This window comes from Garra rufa, chromosome 23 (assembly GCF_049309525.1).
Source record: "Garra rufa chromosome 23, GarRuf1.0, whole genome shotgun sequence".
In the NCBI taxonomy this organism is placed as follows: Eukaryota; Metazoa; Chordata; class Actinopteri; order Cypriniformes; family Cyprinidae; genus Garra; species Garra rufa.
The window spans coordinates 2,889,870-2,901,476 of record NC_133383.1 but is presented as its reverse complement, the minus strand read 5'-3'; the positions used below and the strand labels follow the sequence as shown (position 1 = coordinate 2,901,476).

At 35.1% G+C, this 11,607-nt stretch overlaps 1 long non-coding RNA gene across 1 annotated transcript; it reads left to right on the top strand.

Moving 5' to 3' along the window:
- Positions 1-1,894: 1,894 nt before the first annotated feature.
- On the top strand, positions 1,895-10,230 carry LOC141299189 (uncharacterized). The gene is made up of 4 exons (XR_012341720.1): positions 1,895-2,157; positions 6,703-6,751; positions 6,834-7,667; positions 7,780-10,230. It is a non-coding gene; the product is annotated as an uncharacterized lncRNA (long non-coding RNA).
- The last annotated feature ends 1,377 nt before the right edge of the window (positions 10,231-11,607 follow it).

Below are 11,607 nucleotides of genomic sequence, written 5' to 3'. Positions count from 1 at the left end.
CCTCCCCCTGCTGTTCTGCTGTAGTTGGTTTGTTCCTCATTATTTTCTCCACCTGTCAGTCATTAGTTTTACCCTTTATAAGTCATTTGCCCTTTGTGTCATCTTGAAGTTATGTTATTTGAGTTTACCTGGATTCCCTGTTCTTTATAAATAAAAACGTTTGTGGATTTACGTCCGACTCTTTGAGTTTTCACTCTGGCTCATCAACACAACTCATAACAATCTACTAGTCAGAACTGAATATTTGATATCTGAATAGAAGTCAATAGTATTTAATGAACCTGTTTCATTAGTACATTAGTTTCAAGTACTAGCAACTATTTAATAGGTAGAAGTGTCTAATAAATAAGTCTATGTCTATTTATATATAAGTATCTAGTATCTGATGAATGAGTACCAGTATCTAATAAATAACAACTAGTATCTAGCTAATAACTACTAGTATCTTTTATAAGCTTACTAGTACCTAATGGAATAGATACTAGCCCCTAAAAAATAAGGAATAGCCAGAAAAAAAAATACTAGTATGGAGTAGACGTCACAGTTACGTCACTTGCAACAGCGTGTGCATTGTGGTGGCAGAAAAACGCTGGTAACAAGTGGATGGAAATGGGTAAAATCCATGGAATAAGAGAAAAAAAAAGTATTGTCGTGCCTTTACACGATTTCAACCAGTAGGTGTCTTCAGCACACGCGTACACGTGTAACGAGCCGGATGATGAGCTCGTGCTCATGACAGTTGGACGTGGCTGTGTACCAAAGGTAAAAAAATGATATAAATACTGTTCAGTTTCTCGCAAAAACCGATCGTTTCATGTCTTAGGACATCAATGTATCATCACGAGCCGCAAGGTGTAATTTAGATTTGTCTGTGCATGTTTTGTTTTACTTTTAAAGGTTTGGTGCCCATCCACTGCCACTATATGACTCACAGATCGCACCGGTTTGAGTTAAAAATCTTCGTTTGTGTTCTGCTGAAGAAACAAAGTCACCTACATCTTGAGCAAATAAACATCAAATTTTAATTTTTGGGTGAACTATCCCTTTAAGTAGTAGACCATCCAGGAATCTTTGGAATACTTTTTTTTTTAACATACAATGATTTGGGACATATTAATTATATATTCAAATATTTTTTAGGATGGAGAGTATGCAAATTGGGACGCAGCAATGAACATTTTGGATGACAAGGGGGTGAGTACATTATCTGTAAAAACTAATACTTTAAGGTCCCCCTGAAATCAAAATTAAAGTTTTTTTGGCTGTAAGTATGAATATATTATCCTTAAGATTATCTATAAGCTAGTGTGCTTCAAAACAACGACAAAATTCGTGTTTACAAGAAATGGGCATTCAAAACTTACAGTCTCGTCACTTCCGCCAATATGAATCAACGATTTTGATGATATCACCGTGCACTTCAGTTTCTCATCAAACGTTCTGTCCAATCAAATGCTCTCTAGAGTCCGTATTGTCCCGCCCCCTACACAGACACGCAATACACGGAGCTGATCATATGTGTAATCGGCAATGTATTGAACTACACAGCCTCAGCATGATTATGAGTTTCATATTGAATTCTGTGGGGTAATTTATTAGTCTGTGGCTGTCATACAAATGCGGCTTTACCGAGCTTAACGGCTCTGGCCAGAAGAAATATAAATGAAACGCTATTGGATAGTCAAAATAAGTGGGCGGGGTTGGGCGACATGTTTTTGTTTCAGTTAAAAGCACGTCACCACATAGAATAACGCTTTGTGTTTCAAGGCACTTCAGTGGATCTTTAAATGTTAATATGGACTGCCATACTTTAACCGCCCAATGGCGCCGCGCTGCACATACAGGAGGCGGAGCCTCGCAGATCCCGCCCTCCGTCGGCTAATCGTCAATTCGTCTGAACCAAACTGCACTGCAGAGTCGGAATGGGGGGCTTGGCCCCAGTCCAGCACGGTCAAAATTAGCTCTCTGTTGAGTTACATGCAGTCAGCCAGTGGAAGCGGCTGAGATCCTGACGCCCCAGTCCTGCAGCCTTGTATGGGGTGTCCGAGCCCCGCAAGGCTGCTTCTGCTGCTGCTCGGGTCCTCTTTCGTCCACGAGCACGAACGCCTTTTCCAGCAGCAACTTTACAGCGAAAGGACAAGAACAAAGACCTTATCTGTAAGTAAACCGTCACACATTCGCCAAAAGTTAAAAAAGCCGACACTTTTTCAACGCTAGTCAATTATTGCTTTAGATAATGCACGAATTGTGTTTTTCTCAATTCAAAACTGTATCCAGCGCACAGAAAGCATAACAGACTAGAACACAGTCGAAAAACAGGAATAACGAAAGTGCTTCTGTAGATATGTCGGTATCTCAGCGCCTCCTTTGTTCTGTCTGTCGTTTAGCAGAAAGGCTAAACTTGATCGGCTAGATTCAGATTAATAAACGACAGAATCGTGTTGGTGCCAGTAAAAGAGCAGCAGCCCACTGCAAGAACTGAATGTACTATTTGTACCCAGACACAGACTGACTGTATTCCCCCCAGTCTGCCACCTACACACACACACACACTCACACACACACATTAACACACAAACCCAGCTTTAAAAGCATTATCTGGGTTACTGATATGATTAAAAAAACTTGCATCTGAGCTAAAGTGTTGGTTTAACCAGTTTTCAGTGTCATCGGCACGTCTGAGAGGTTTGGAAAAGCCAGACGCGTTTGCAGCCTCTCGATGCCAGACTCATTTCTCGGTTCATGTTAGGACAAGGTGTCTTTTTTTCCCACCATTTTCACCTCATTCAGCAGAATGCCGTGTCATCGGAGCAGGAATACCACGTATCCCTGATAGATCGGGACTGTCTGGGGAGATCCAAAGCAGTTGCATGCATGGCACAGTCCTAAATTTAGACACAAAGATGAAGTCATGCATACGGGCATCGGCGGAGACGCGTCTCCTTTGCTTTTATACTTACTTCAGCATTGTGCATGTCAAAGTGAGCTGTTTTAAAAGAGGCATCTCACTTTTAAATCACAAACCTTTGATTTTTTTTGCATTGCATTGAATGAAATGAATATGCATGCAGTTATGCTTAATTTTAGGGGTTCTTTTATTTTGGGAGTTCCTCAATAATGCATAGTAAAAATAGCGCATATGTATATATAGTAGAGTTTGGAATGGGGTAAGGTTGACGTGAGCTGGAACGGGGTCAGCAAGGGCGTGTTTCCACAATCGGTCTGTTCTGCAGCAGTCGGTTGGGTTCATCGGGTTCATGCGCGCTCAGTATGGCGGGCTGAGGCGGGGGAAAATGTGACCTCGTTTGACTGGATTTGGAAACGCTCCAAGCTGCAGTTGGGGAAGTGGAATGGAAGGCAGGTGCCTGGCCGGCGAACGCCAGCATGTGCATTTGCTTAAGAAAAGAAACGCATATGCTGCATTGGTCTTCGACGGTGCATGTTGCAGCCTTGCACCGAGTGCATCAGATAGATTTTGTCATCGTCTGAAGTCTGTCTGACTCAGCAGGAATGTGGGAGGATGACTGTTGCTTCAGAGCAGAGATTACGACCTGAAATTTATGAGATGTTATGCATGCATCTCAAAATGTGATATTTTTGTAAGAGAGTGCAACAGAAAACTCTGCATAGGTTAATAGTAACTAATAATAACTTAAGCGTTAAAGACACCTACTGATTTGCTGAAAAGTGACTCACCCTCCAAAAATAAAAGAAGTAAAAAACCCAATCAGCCTGGATTTTTTAAACTCATTTTTAAAATAATTATATTTAACAGTGGAATTCCTGGTGGAAAAACTACATTTCCCATGATTCTGCTCCAAAAAAAAAAAAAAAAAAAGAAAATAATGCCAATCAGCTCAGATTTTTTTTTACTTTATTTTTTAAATAATTATATTTAACAGTGGAATTCCTGGTGAAAAACTCAATGATTCTGCTCCAAAATAAATAAATTAATTAATTAATAATAAAAAAAGCCATCAGCCTGGATTTTTTTTTTTTTTTTTTTTTTTAGCAAATAATCATATTTAACAGTGGAAAAACCCAATTTCCAAAAATTCTGCAGAAAAAATAAATGAACAATGCCAATCAGCCTGGATCTATTTTTTTATTTATTTATCATATTTAACAGTGGAATTCCTGGTGGAAAAACAAAATTTCCAAATATTCTGCAAAAACAAAAACTGCCATCAGCCTGTATTTTTCTTCTTATTTTTTAAATGTTCATATTTGTGACACTGGACCACAAAACCAGTTATAAAGGTTTTTTTTTTTTTTTTTTTTTTTTTTTTTTTTTGAGAATAAACAAGCTTTCCACTGATGTATAGTTTATTTGGCAGAGATACAACTATTTGAAAATCTGGGAAAAGTGACTCACCCTCAGGCCGTCCAAGATGTGTTTGTTTCTTCATCAGATTTGGAGAAATGTAGCATTACATCATTTCCTCTGCAGTGAATGGGTGCCATCAGAATGAGAGTCTAAACTGCTAAAAAAAAAAAAAAACACAGTAATCCACAAGTAATCCACACCACTTCTTGAGAAGCCAAAAGCTACAATACCAGTCCATAATCCATAATAATGAGCAAACGATGCAGTGCTAAATTTCTCCAAATCTTTTCTAATGAAGAAACATGCTACATCATCTACATCTTGGATGGCCTGATTTTTTTTTTTTTTTTTTTTGGGTGAACGAACTATTACTTTAAATAATGGTATATGCTTTGGTTGAAGCCATCAGCCTGGATCTTTTTACTTATTTTTTTAATAATCATATTTAACAGTGGAGTTCCTGGTGAAAAACTTCCCATGATTCTGCAATTTAAAAAAACACCATCTGTCTGGATTTTTTTTACTTATTATTATTTTTTTTTTAAATAAGCATATTTAACAGTGGAATCCCTGGTGGAAAAGCTTAGTTTTCCAAGATTCTGCAAACAAGAAGAAAAGAAAATAAACAATACCAATCAGCCTGGATATTTCTGTTATTTTATTTTATTTATTTTAATTATATTTAACAGTGGCATTCCTGGTGAAAAAACTAAATTTCCCATGATTCTGCTCCCAAAATAAAAAAATTAAAAAAAAGCCAATCAGCCTGGATTTTTTTTTAAAACATATTTTTTTAAATAATCATGTTTAACAGTGGAAAATAAAAAAATAAAATAAAACAAACAATGCCAATCAGCCTGGATGTTTCTTTTTTTTTTTTTTTTAAATAATCACATTTAACAGTGGAATTCCTGGTGAAAAACTACATTTCCTATGATTCTGCAAAGAATAAAAAATGAAATAAAATAAACTATGCCAACCAGCCTGGATTTGTCTTTTTTTCTTATTGTATTTAACGGTGGAATTCCTGGTGTAAAAATATTCAATTGATGATTCTGCAAAAAAAAAAGACAATCAGCATGGATTTAAAAAAAAAATCATATTCTAAAGTGAAATTCCTGGTGGAAAAACTCAATTTCCCATTTTTGTGACACTGAACCACAAAATAAAGGTAATTTATTTTTAAATTGAGATACATCGTCTGATAGCTGAATAAACAAACTATACATCAGTGGAAAGCTTATTTGGCAGAGATACAACTATTTATAAATATGGAATCAAAGGGTGTAAAACATTTTTTTTGTAAATATTGAGAAAATCACCTTAAAAGTTATCCAAATGAAGTTTTTGGCAATGCATATATTTATTGTAGGAACTTTACAAAATATCTTCATGAAACATGATCTTTACTTAATATCCTAATGATTTTTGGCAAAAAAGAAAAATCGATAATTTTGACCCTAACAATGTATTTTTGGCTATTGCTACAAATATACCCATGCTACTTAAGACTGGTTTTGTGGTCCAGGCTCGCATTTAACAGTGGAATTTCTGGTGAAAAACTCAATTTCCCATGATTCTGCAAAATAAAATAAAAACTCCAATCATATGTGACCTTGGACCACAAAACCAGTCTTAAGTCGCTGGGGTATATTTGTAGCAATAGCCAAAAATACATTGCATGGTTCAAAATTTTTGATTTCTCTTTTTTGCCAAAAATCATTAGGAAATTAAGTAAAGATCATGTTACATTAAGATTTTTTGTAAAATTCCTACTATTAATATATCAAAATGTAATTTTTGATTAGTAAAATGCATTGTTAAGAACTTAATTTGGACAACTTTAAAGGTGATTTTCTCAGTATTTTGATTTTTTTGCACCCTCAGATTCCAGATTTTCAAATAGATGTATCTCGGCCAAATATTGTCCTATCCTAACAAACCATATATCAAAAGAAAGCTTATTTATTGAGCTTCCATATGATGTATACATCTCAGTTTTGTAAAATTTAACCTTATGACTGGTTTTGTGGTCCAGGGTCACATATATGCATATTTTGCAATAAAAAAACTAAATATACTGTGTCTATACATAAGTAACATCTTTAAATCAATAGTTTTATATTTCACCATTGTTTATTTTGATTGTCATTCGTGTCTGATTTTTAAATACTTTTTTGCTTCAAACCAACATTTGTAATGTTGTAACGGTTTGGTTCTGGGCTTGTAACTCTTTAACAAAGACTTAAATAAATGGAAAAAATACTTCATTAACATTAATGAAGTATTAATTTCATACCTGTATGTTGTTGAGTAAAAAATGACAGAATAATATTAATAACTGACCATGTGAAAAATGCCTCTGTGTCCCGCAGGTTGGTTCTTCAAAATGACGCCAACAGGAGCAATGGGGGATCCCATCAGGTAGGTTGAGTCTCAGAGTAATGGCAGTGTTTTGATGACGTCACAGCAGTGATTTCCCTCTATTGTGCGTTCACTTCCTCAGAGCTGACAGCTGTGTTCCTGAACCTGGTGGCGCCGAGAGGAACGACCACGAAAGATCGACATTCCATCTGTCCGACGCGGGATAGAGAAAGGCCCTCTGGGGAAATTGTATCCTCATGTATATTGTTTTTTATTTCCTAAATCATGTATATCCTTATTTTTTACGGTTATGCCGCGCGGTACAGATGAATTATGACGCTGGGGCTCTTCCCCCATCTATGTGATTAATAACATTTTAGATAAAAACCTGGGACTCTAAGCCTTGATGATATGTTCTTCGGAGGGGGCGGCAGAAAAGACACACAGCACCTCAAGACAGACCTGACAGACTGGAGCTTCACTAAAGACCCACATGTCTGTGTTTGCAAACTCCACAGGGGCCCTCAGGGGCCCGGCGGCGCCGGCGGCGGCAGCAGCACGTCTTCCACTTGTCCACTTCTACTTTACACTGCTGGACTCTTTCATACCTCTGTGATTTCCTGTGAACAAACCCACCAACAAATGTTAACAGTGTTCTGTATTGACATGCAATGTGACAAACACTAGAGACCAATATTTGTTTTTAAAGGCCAAGACCAATCTCAGGGTTCCCACATGGAAAAACTTAATTGGAGTCAAAACAGTTTTCACTCAGAAACTCAAAAAAAAAAAAAAAAAAAAAAATCCACCCCCCCCCCCCCAAAAAAATGGTGAAGAAACAATTTACACTTAGAAATTAAATACATTTGAAATCCAATTTCACTCAGAAATTCAAAATAAAACAACCAAAACAAATTGGTAAAGAAACCATTTACACTTAAAAATAAATACATTTTAAGTCAGTTTCACAAAAAAAGTGGAAAAACAAATTTCACTCAGAAATTAAAAAAAAAAAATGACCAAAAAATTTGAAGAAAGAATTTGCACTCAGAAATTAGGTCAATTTTTAAGTCAGTTTCACAAAAAAGGTATAGAAACAACCAAAACAAATTGGTGAAGAAACCATTAACACTTAGAAATTAAATACATTTTAAGTTAATTTCACAAAAAAAAGGTGTAGAAACAATTTTCACTCAAAAAACTAAAAAGTCACCCCAAAATTGGTAAACAAAAATTTACATGTACAAATGAAATTTTAAGTCAGTTTCATAAAAAAGGTGTAGAAACAAAAAAATCTTCCCCAAAAAATTGGTAAAGAAACAATTTAAACTTAAAAATGAAATCAATTTTAAGTCAATTTCACACAAAAGGTATAGAAACAATTTTCACTCAGAAATTAAAAAAAAAAAATCACCCAAAACAAATTGGTGAAGAAACAATTTGCACTTAGAAATTAAGTACATTTTGAGTGAATTTCACAAAAAAGGTATAGAAAAAAAATTTACTTAGAAATTCAAAAAAGAATAACCAAAACAAATTGGTGAAGAAACAAATTTCACTCAGAAATTAAAAAAATAAATACCCCACACCAAAAAAAAAATGTTGAAGAAACAATTTACACTTAGAAATTAAATAAGTCAATTTCACAAATATTTCACTCAGAAATGTAAAATAAAATTGGCGAAGAAATTTTTTTTACTCAGAAATTAAATACATTTGACCAAAAAAAGGTGGTCAAATGGTCAACTATCAGTCAAGCTCTGAAAGAGTCATGAAAATTGTACAAAAGTCATGGAAAGTGAATTTTGATTTGTGTTTTTATGTTTGAGTTATGCACTGCTCTTTAATTATTTAATCGTTTAGAAATTGTTCGGTAACATGATTTTTGAGATCGATCCTTTGCACAAAAAGCAATCCAACTATATGAATTCAATTCAGTGGGAACCCTGCACTAATAAAATTGAAAAGCAGACAGAATTTTTTTTTTTTTTTTTGCATTTTTATTTAATGAAAATTCTCTCAAAAGTATCTGAAATCAAAACTAGCACTTGTGTTTAGCGATCGGCCATTTAGACACGGTCGGCAAATATACGCAAACTCACAGAAGCACTTTGACGTCCCTCCCCGAAACATCCATACGTCTCCATTACTAAACCACATCGACGTCAGTCAGTACTCACACCTTACAGTATTTACTAAGGCTAAGAGTCCCCACTTCTTCTCATGCAGTTACTAAAAAAAAAAAAAAAGAAGCTACAGAGTTCATCTTTTTCGTTTCGTTTGTTGTTTTTGTTAGGATTTGCTTGTTAAGTTTTGCTTTTGAACTTTTTTTGTTGCTTTGCCAGTATATTAAAGTGTAATCATGTACGTTGTGATATAGAAATAGCTGTAGAGACGCATTGTTTCCTTGTGGTAAGTGACTGAGATGCTGCCACGGATTTGAGACACTGATGAATGGTGCTATTTTGGACTTTAATCTGCTCCTTGGTAAGGAAGCTCAGATGGGTTTGATTTTATATTTTCATTGTTCAGGAGGAGGTGTTGGTTCTTTGTTGTCTGGTTGTCGTAACTCGGATCGGATCGACTTTATTCCCCCCTTGTTGTTTCTGTGTGGCTTTCTCATTGGACAGAATTGCAGAAGAGTTGGCGTTTGGTTTGGTTTGGTTTTTTCTTTTTCACTCGGAGATGATGATTTGCAAAATTCTGAAACAGTCGGAGCAATCACAAAACTGCAATTATTAACACTATTTACCCTTTAATGTAAAGGAGTAGTTACAGTCCTGGCACTATAGTCACTTCTGGCAATAGCAAACTCTCATACTGACAGAACGGGGGACTTTACGCGGCCGGTTTCACCCTTTTAGTTTAGCAACCGACTTCGAATACATCAAGGACTGTTGTAGTTAGCTGTGCGCGATCCCAGGGCGACGGTGGTCTACATAGTGTACATACACAGATATATCATCGGCAGAGTACAAAAACGTCCTTCGATGTATTTTCAATGTAGCAGCGAAACCAACAATCACATTCAACAGCTGGTTTTGTAAGCGTTTTCCGGGTTTTAGGATGACAAAAGCTTTATATTTATTCATTTTAAGTAGCACGTCAATTGGTATTTGCAGTTTTGTCTTTGCTTCCAGTTCACATACTTTTAAAGACCAATTCAACGTCTGACTGGAAAGCCCACGTTAGTTTCGTAGTCTTCCATTTAATTTTTCCACTACAAAGTGGGGACCTTCCCGGCTTGCTCTAGTCTTTTCCTTAGTGCTTTCGGCGTATTGATCGCATGCTCTCCGCTCTTCCTTTTGTTTTAGTTCCTGATCTGAATGATTCAGTTTCTTCTCATAGATTAGATATGCCAACTGTGTTGTAAATAGCCAGTGAATAGCTTGTAGTATGTTGAAATATTCTGTAATAATTGTGTATGATTGGTATACAAAACATGAAGACTCGCCTCGTCATCTTTATAAGGATGCACCGGTATTTCATGTTATTTTGCAACTTAAGCCGTAGTTGAATAAATATGCAAGCTCTCGCTATTCTCTGTGGTGTTTATTGCTCTTGTTGTTCACAAATGAATTGCATCTCAGAAATACTGGGCAGCACAACGGTTTTCAACATTGATAATAATCAAAAATCAACACTGAGGACTGGAGTAACGATGCTGAAAATTAAAGAAAATAAATTACATTTGAACAGACATTCACATAGAAAACAATTCTTTTGAATTGTAATTATATTTCACAATATTGCAATTTTTTGTGCATTTTTAACCAAGTAAGTAAATAATTAGGGCCCTATAAAATACTTTTTATTTTTTTCTGTTAATCAAAAAACATGTCTAATTATTGAAATCATGAAATGTACACAATTTAAAAGCAATTTATTAAAAGTTTAACTTTAAAGTTTTTTAAGGCCCAATAAAATATTTTATTTTTTTTTCTTAAATTTAGTTTTGTTTTTACCAAATTCCAATGTTTTCCATTAATTCTTTCAGTTCCATTTTAATAGTGTCATTAAATGTAAAAATCAAAGGCATCTGTATTTTTTTAAAGAAAAAAAAAAAGATGTATTAAGTATGATTTAGAAAGGCACACACCTCTCAGAAAAGGTCTAACAGCTGAAAATGCATATCAGAGCAAAAACCAAGATAACTGCCTGTAGAGCTCAGTGACAGACTTGCGTTAAGGGCGATGATCTAGGGAAGAGTTCAGAAAAAAATTTGCTGCATTGAAGGTTGACAGAAGCATTATCCATAATGGAAGACGACTGGAACAACTAGGACTCTAGAAAATGTCTGACAGAGCTTGAGAGGTGAAAAGGTGAGGCAAAGAATGGCAGATAATTGCCAAATGCAGATGTGCAAAGCTTGTCACATCAGACCCAAAAAGACTTGAGGCTGTAAAGGTGCTTCAACTACTGAGTTAAGGGTATGAATACTTATGCAATGTACTTATTTCAGTGTTTTATTTTTAATACATTTGTAAAATTTGCAAATCTGGTTTTTGCTTTGTCATTATTATGGTGTATGGAGTGTAAATTGATGTGGGGAAAAACTAATTTAAAGCAGTTTAACATAATGCTGCAACAAAACAAAGTGTGAAACAAAAATGAATACTTTTGCAAGGCACTATATAATTTATATTATAAATATATTTAATGTATATTTTTCTTAAATGTATATATGCATGTGTGTGTCTTCATATATACATGATAAATAGTACAAACGCAAATATTGTGTAAACAATTTTTTTTATTGTGGATGCGATTAATCGTTTAACTGCACTAGTATCATTACATTAAGTAATATATTTCTGTCGAAGTTAAACAGAACTTTCATTTTGGAAAGTTGCTGTGAAGACCTTTGCGTTTCTGTTTGTAAATATGATGGTAATTTTTCTCAAAAGAAATAGTAA